Source organism: Theobroma umbraticum, unplaced genomic scaffold (genome assembly GCF_002168275.2).
Source record: "Theobroma umbraticum cultivar Fairchild unplaced genomic scaffold, ASM216827v3 scaffold_146.0, whole genome shotgun sequence".
NCBI lineage: Eukaryota > Viridiplantae > Streptophyta > Magnoliopsida > Malvales > Malvaceae > Theobroma > Theobroma umbraticum.
In genome coordinates this window covers 2,399,477-2,407,512 of record NW_018397265.1, presented here as the reverse complement: position 1 = coordinate 2,407,512, position 8,036 = coordinate 2,399,477, and the positions used below count along the sequence as shown (strand labels likewise).

The following is an 8,036-nucleotide window of genomic DNA, read 5'->3' as shown; positions in this document are numbered from 1 at the left end:
GTCTTACTTCAAATTTTATTTTTTTATTTTAATAATAGTTTTTGTTTGCTTGCGTATATCTTTGGTCCTTGTTTACAAAGAAAAAATAACTTGAATCTTGTTCTTTTTGACCTTGAGATAGAAAGAACTTTCAGAAGACGTTGAAGGGAGAATTTTCAAGTTGCAACTTTAAATCAGACAATGGTTAAGGATAACAACAACAACGGCAATAATGTCATTAATTTGGTTCTTGAAGAAAATATAACACTGCAGGATTATGTTGTTCCTCTTTTGCAAGGTTTACACCAAAGCATTGGAAAACCTTCCATTAATGCAAATAATTTTGAAATTAAACCAACTTACATTAAGATGATTTAGTCTTTAGTCTAGTTTGGTGGGTTACCCAGTGATCATCTTAACTCTCATTTGATGAATTTTTTGGAAATTTAGGATACCTTTAAATATAATGGAATAACTGATGATGCTATTTGATTGAGATTCTTTCCATTTTCTTTGAGGGATAAAGCAAAGTGCTCGCTTAATTCACTACCCAATGGGTCTATTACAACATGGGAGGACTTAGCTCAGAAGTTTCTAGTTGAATTCATTCTGCTTGCCAAGACTGCAAAGATAAGGAATGATATAACATCATTCACACAATTTGAAGGTGAATCCTTATATGAAGTTTAGGAGAGATTTAAAGAACTATTGAGAAAATGTCCATATCATGGGATTCCTGATTGGCTACAAGTTCAGATAGTCTATAATGGGCTAGTTGGTTTGATAAAAACCATAATTGATGTTGTTATTAGTGGGGCATTAATGGGTAAGAATGCTACAGATGCTTATAAGCTATTGGAAGAGATGGCCTCAAATAATTACCAATGGCCTTCAAAAAGGTCTAGTTTGAGAAAAGTTGTTGAGGTGTATGAGGTTGATGTGCTTAAGGCCTTAACTACACAAGTGGCTGCATTATCCAAGACGTTTGACACACTAGGACTTCATGTTGTTTAAAATTGATTTTTAGGTTGTGAGATGTCTGGAGCTGGCCATTCAAGTGATCAATGTCCATATAATTCTGAATCAGTCTAATTTGTGGGGAACTTCAACAAGCAGCAAAATAATCCATACTTTAATATATATAATCTTGGTTATAGAAAACACTTAAACTTTTCATGGAACAATAATGCAGTGCATTCAAATCCAAAACCCATCATGCCTTTTGGTTTTCAACAATAAGCTAGACCATCAATTCCTGAAAAAAAAAGTCCTAAGTGGAAGAACTTCTCTTGAAATATATATTAAAGAACGATGATATAATTCAAAGCTATGGAACCTCTTTAGAAATATTGAAACCCAAATGAGACAACTTATAAATTCGATCAACAATAGACCCTAAGGTGCCCTACTAAGTGACACATAAATCAATCCCAAAGGTAAGGAACAGTGCAAAGCAATCACTTTAAGAAGTGGAAAAGAAATTGAAGGGTTGAATGAAAAAGCAATTGAATATGTGAATGAACCTATTGATGAGGAGGAAGAATGTGTGAAAAAGCAATTGAAGTTAAACAACAAAAAAAATGATAAAGTTGAAAATCAAGGGACTTCTCAAGTCATCCATCTTCCACCTCATTTTCCTCAAAGGCTCCAAAAGCAAAAGATTGAAAAGTTCATCAATGTCTTTAAGAAATTACAGATAACTATTCCTTTTGCTAAAGCTTTAGAACAAATGCCAAGCTATCTCAAGTTCTTGAAGGACATCCTTTCCAAAAAGAGAAAACTAAGTGAGTTTGAAACGGTCTCCTTTATAGAAGATTGTAGTGTAATGCTCCAAAATAAACTGTCACCAAAACTCAAAGATCCAAGTAGTTTCACAATCCCTTTCACTATTGGTAATTTATTTTTTGCAAAAGCTTGAAGTGATTTAGGTGTAAGTATAAATTTAATATCTTGGTCAAATTTTGAGAAACTTGCCTTGAAGGAATGCAAACCTACTTCTGTTACTTTGCAACTGGCTGATTGCTCTTATGTCTAACCAAAGGGAGTTATTGAAGATGTTCTTGTCAAGGTAGATAGATTTATTTTTTCAGTTGATTTTATAATTCTTGACATGGAAGAAGATAGGCAAATTCCAATCATCTTTGGGAGGCCATTCTTGGCAACTGCTAGAGCTTTGATTAATGTTGAAAAAGGAGAGCTCACTTTGTGACTTCAAGACCAACAGGTAACATTTAATAGTTTCAAAGATTTAAAATTGCCTGTGATATCTGAAGATTACTTTTCTATCAGTGTGGTAAATGGTGTTACAAAAGATGTTTGTTTAGAAGAATATCTCAATGATCCTCTTGAAACATGTTTAATTGTTAATTCTGACAAGGATTATGATGAATTTATTGAATATTCAAATTTGTTAATTGCCCACTCCAGACTTAGAACTAATAATCAATTTGAGTCTTTAGATGTTTCAGCTTCTTTGATGCCTGCTTCAAAACCTTCCATTAAAGAACCACTTACCTTTGAACTCAAACTTCTGCCCACACACTTGATGTATGTTTTTTTTGAAAAATCTTTTACTCTTCTAGTTATTATTTCTACTTCTCTTATTAACATGCAAAAAGACAAATTATTGAGGATACTTAGAGAATTCAAGAAAGCAATAGGGTGGACCGTAGCTAATATTAAGGGAATTATCTCTTTTCTTTGCATGCGTAAAATTCTCCTTGAGGAAAATCACAAAGCCATAATTGAACAGCAAAAAAGATTGAATCCCATCATGAAAGAAGTGATCAAGAAAGAAATCATCAAGTGGCTAGATGTTAGAATAATTTATCCTATTTTGATAGCTCATGAGTAAGTCCAGTCCAATGTGTTCCTAAGAAAAGGGGATGACTGTTGTCACTCATGAAAATAATGAGCTCATTCAAACAAGAACTATGACTAGATGGAGAGTTTGCCTGGATTACCATAAGCTCAACAAAGCTATAAGGAGAGATCACTTTCCTTTCCCATTCATTGATCAAATGTTGGATTGACTAGCTAGTAAAGAATATTATTGTTTTCTAGATGGTTATTCTGATTATAACTAAATTGCTATTGCCCTTGAAGATCAAGAAAAGATTACCTTTACATGTCTATATGGCATCTTTGCTTTTAGAAGAATGCCATTAGGATTATGTAATGCACTTGCCACCTTTCAGAGATGTATAACGGCCATCTTCACAGACATGGTGGAGCAATGTTTAAAGGTATTTATGGACAATTTCTCTATCTATGAAAATAATTTTGATGATTATTTTATGAATCTTGTTAAGGTACTCAAAAGATGTGAAGAAACAAATATGGTGCTCAATTAGGAGAAATGTCACTTCATGGTGTAACAAGGTATTGTTCTTGGGCACAAGATCCCTAGTAACGGCATTGAGGTAGACAAAGTGAATATTGAAACAATTGAGAAGCTACCACCTCCAATAAATGTCAAAGGTATTAGAAGTTTTCTTGGTCATGATGGTTTTTATCATAGATTTATCAAGGAATTTTTAAAATTTCTAAACCACTTTGCAATTTATTGAAAAAAGATGTGCTATTTAAATTTAATAATGAATGTCTTGTTGCTTTGGATGAATTGGAAAAAAAGATTAATTTCTGCACCTATCATAATTAGTCCCGATTTGACTCTCCTTTTTGATCTAATGTGTAATGCGAGTGATTATGCGATGAGAGCTGTTTTGGGACAAAGGAAAGATTAAATCTTTCATTCCATCTATTATGCTAACAAGACTTTGAATGAGGCTTGAAAAAATTATACCACAATAGAAAAAGAGCTTTTGGCTGTACTTTTCGCTTTTGACAAATTTCGCTCCAAGCTAGTTGGGACAAAGGTGATAGTGTACACTGACTATTTAGCTATCATATATTTGATTGCCAAGAAGGATGCTAAGCGGAGATTGATAAGGTGGATTCTTTTGCTACAAGAGTTTGATCTAGAGATTCGTGATAGAAAAAGAACAAAAAACCTAGTAGTAGACCACCTTTCAAGATTGGAGATTCAAACTCAAAGTAAAGATTCAACTTTGATCAATGAGACTTTCCTTGATTCACAAATCCTTCAAGTTGGTGAGAAATCACTACCTTGGTATGCTGATTTTGTAAATTATCTAGTAAGCAACATTATCCCCTTAGATTTAAATTTTCATCAGAAAAAGAAATTTTTGCATGATGTTAAATTTTATTTTTAGGATGAGCCTTATTTGTGTAAGCAGTGTAAAGACCACATCTTTATAAAATGTGTCCCATAAGAAGAAATTCAAAATGTGTTTCACCATTTCCATTCTTCAGATTATGGAGGACATTTTATAGGAACAAGCACTACTAATAAAGTCCTTTAATCAAGTTTGTATTGGCTAACATTATTTAAAGATGCTCACAATTTTTGCTTTGCATTATGACAGGTGCCAAGGGGTAGGTAATATCTCAAGGTGACCTAAGATGCCTTTCAACATCCTTGAGATTGAAATCTTTAATGTGTGGGGTATTAACTTCATAGGTCCGTTCCTATATTTATACTACAATAAATACATCTTGCTTGTTGTAGATTATGTCTCCAAGTGGGTTGAAGCAGCAGCCTTTCCTCACAATGACTCCAAGGTAGTGATGAATTTCATTAAGAAGATCATTTTCACTCGCTTTGGCACTCCAAAGGCAATTATTTGTGATGAGGAGAGTCACTTTTGCAACAAATACTTTGATGCACTTTTGCAACAAATACTTTGACGCACTTTTGCCAAATATGCAGTTAAATACAAGGTTGCAATTGTTTACCATCTTTAACCTAGTGGCCAAGTGGAAGTGTCTAATATAGAAATCAAGAGAATTTTGGAAAAAAAGGTGTGTCCCGTAGGAAAAGATTGGGCAAGAAGATTGGATGATGCACTGTGGGCCTATTGGATTGCTTATAAGACTCCAATTGGCATGTCTCCGTACAGGTTTGTCTTTGGCAAAGCTTGTCACTTATCGATGGAACTTGAGCACAATGCTTATTGAGCCATGAAGAAGTTAAATTTTAATTTACAAGTGGTGGGTGAGCAAATGTTGTTGCAATTAAATGAACTTGATGAATTTCACCTTTAAGCTTATGAGACTGCCAAACTCTATAAGGAGAAAACAAAGAAATGGCATGATAAAAAGATAGTGGAATGAAGCTTTGAGCCGTGTCAATTTGTGTTCCTTTGTAATTCTAGATTGAAATTATTTTTAGGGAAACTTAATGACACCTTATCATATATTTTCACATATATGTAATAAACATTTTAGCTTAACCTAGGGCTCATAAAACATTAAAGAAATCGGCTTGTTCCCATGCATTTAGTTTTTGTAAAACCTTTATAGCACTCACTAATCTAACCACTCAAAACAGAATGTGAAAACATTTAAAACAGCCACCTTGTGGCTCATGGAATCAAAAGTTCTCTTGAGGACTAAAATAGTTCAAAGGGCTTGTTTCTTCATGTTAAAAATACACGCACACTTATATACCTTCAAAAACTCTTTTAAAGATCCAGCACTTAAGTCATGTTTCCATGGCAATTTAGATTATAAAACTAGACTTCAAATTAGGCCCTCATTGTTAAAATTTATCAAGTAATGAAAAAATCCAACATCTTGCAAATCTAGTCATGCTTATTAACAAATCAATTCATGCTCATTTAACAAACCAGCTCGTTCTCATTAACAACTCAATTCATGCTTATCAGCAAATTAACTTATGCTCTTTAGCAATCCAGTTCATGCTCAATAAAAAATCAACTTATTTATTTCCAATGGGAAATCAAACCATACTGAATTCTAGCATCACAAAACCATGCTTAAGTCTAGAATTTCAAAATCATACTTTCATGCTTAATTCATATAGCAAATATAGCCTTTAAAATTGATTCACCCACTCAACTTGCAATGTGGTTTTTCCCTAACAACTAATTATCAAACCTTGACTACCAATAGCTCCTTGAACTCCAATAATTCTCAAGCTTCAACACATAAATTCCTTCAGCTTTGTAGTATTCCACATATCCTTATAGAATCTTTAATTTCTTGCCATTCAAAGTTCTAGAATTTAACTAGCTAAACTTAAGCTTTAACCTTATGTTTTAGCTAAGCTTTACACATTCAATCATAAATCTAAAACCTCAATTACTTACACATCAAAACCTTACCTTAGTGACCAATTCTAGCCCAATTGAACCTCCAAAATCCTCCAACTTGGGGGGGATAATGTCTTGCTAGAACACAAACAAAGCAAGCATTACAACTAGCTAAATTTAACCTTAAACTACTAGAAAGCTTTACCTCACTTTGCGTACCAATTTCCTAGCTCCAATCTGCTATTAAAAGAGCTCAAAGATTAAAAAAAAAAAAAGTGGCCTTGAAGTGCATGGGCAAAAGAAATAGAGCTTTGTCTCTAACCAAAGGAAATTGGCGAATTGCCCAATGTGCATAAGAAAATATGGGGTTTACATGGGCAGTCAAAACATGCCATTAAGCCACCCACCTTTTTTTTTTTTTGTTTTGGATTAGAATTTTCCTTGCTTTCAATAGGGTTCTCAACTTTTCTTTATTTCCAATTTAGTCCTGTAACATTTTTCTCTTTTTTAATTTAGTCCTTCAACATTTCTCTTTTTCAATTTATCCCTCCAATATATTTCTTTCTTCTTCAATTTTGTCCATTTTCCATTTTATCACATTATTTTTCCTTGCAATTGTATCCTTTCTCTTGCAATTACATTATTCCCTCTTCCATTCCATCTCCATTCTTTTATTTTCTACTTTCTTGTTCTTGCAATTTGATCCTCATGGATACTTTTCCTTTCAATTTACTTAGGCAATCAAGTTTAAACTCTTATATACTTGGTTCAAAATTTGTTCTCACCCTTGTACGTAGTGGATGGTCTTGATACATTGTAGCCAAGTCCCAATACATTTAATGTTGCTCTCCAGAAGTTCAAGTCTAGAAAAGATGTCTTAATACTTTAAAGGTAGGTCTCGATACATTGGCACAAGCTCTTTAGAAATTAAAGTCTAGAGATGATGTCTCGATACATTTGGACTTGCTTTTTGAAATTTGAAGTCAGAAGGTGATGTCTCGATACCTTAAAGACAGGTCTCAATACATTGGCACTTGCTTTTTGGAAATTTAGACTTTTAAGATGATGTCTCAATACTTCTACGGAATGTCTTGATAACTTTGAGAGATGTCTCAAGACTTTTGCTTCTTGAGGCTATTTTTTAGGCATTTTAAGTTTGATGTCTCAATACTTACATAAAATGTCTCGATACCTTAATGCTGTGAGACATTTTCTAAGACATTTTGAGCTTTAAAATTTTACCAACACATAGCCATTTTTCTTGTAATACCTTAATAGGTTTTGTAATGTTTAAATACACTTTAAAACTTATATTTTGATTATTTGATTTTTTTTCATTTCAAAATACGATTAATTGTAAAGCTAACAATAAAGATGTAATTAACCTCAACTGTAAAATCTATGATCATTCTCTTTTTGGAACTTTTGCAACTAATCACTTTTCCATTATGAGTGAACATATATCCACTCTGTGATTTGTTATCATCCTTATTGATTTGAAAGATTGCATTACTAAAACGTCGAACTTGCTGTTCAACTTCTTTATAGACTAGAAAAACATTCTTAGTTGTTGTCAAATACTTAAGGATATTACTAATGGCTATTTAATGGCTATTTTGGACTTTTGACATGATGTCTTGATACTTCTAAGGACTATCTCAATACCTCTGAGAAATTTCTCAAGACTTTGCTTCGTGAGGCTGTTTCTAAATCATTTTAAGCTTGATGTCTCAATATTTACATAAAATGTCTTGATACCTTATGTTATGAGACATTTTCTAAGACATTTTGAGCTAGAAACTTTTATCAACACTTAGCCATTTTTCCTGTAATACCTTTAGCGGTTTTTTAATGTTTAAATGCACTTTTAAACTTATATTTTGATCATTTATAAACCCATTGAAATAAGTTAAGGAAGAG

At 32.8% G+C, this 8,036-nt stretch overlaps 1 non-coding gene across 1 annotated transcript; it reads right to left on the bottom strand.

The window, feature by feature from the left end:
- Positions 1-606: 606 nt before the first annotated feature.
- Positions 607-713, bottom strand: LOC149526785 (small nucleolar RNA R71). Its single transcript, XR_016351655.1, has one exon. It is a non-coding gene; the product is annotated as a small nucleolar RNA R71 (small nucleolar RNA).
- Between the last annotated feature and the right edge of the window lie 7,323 nt (positions 714-8,036).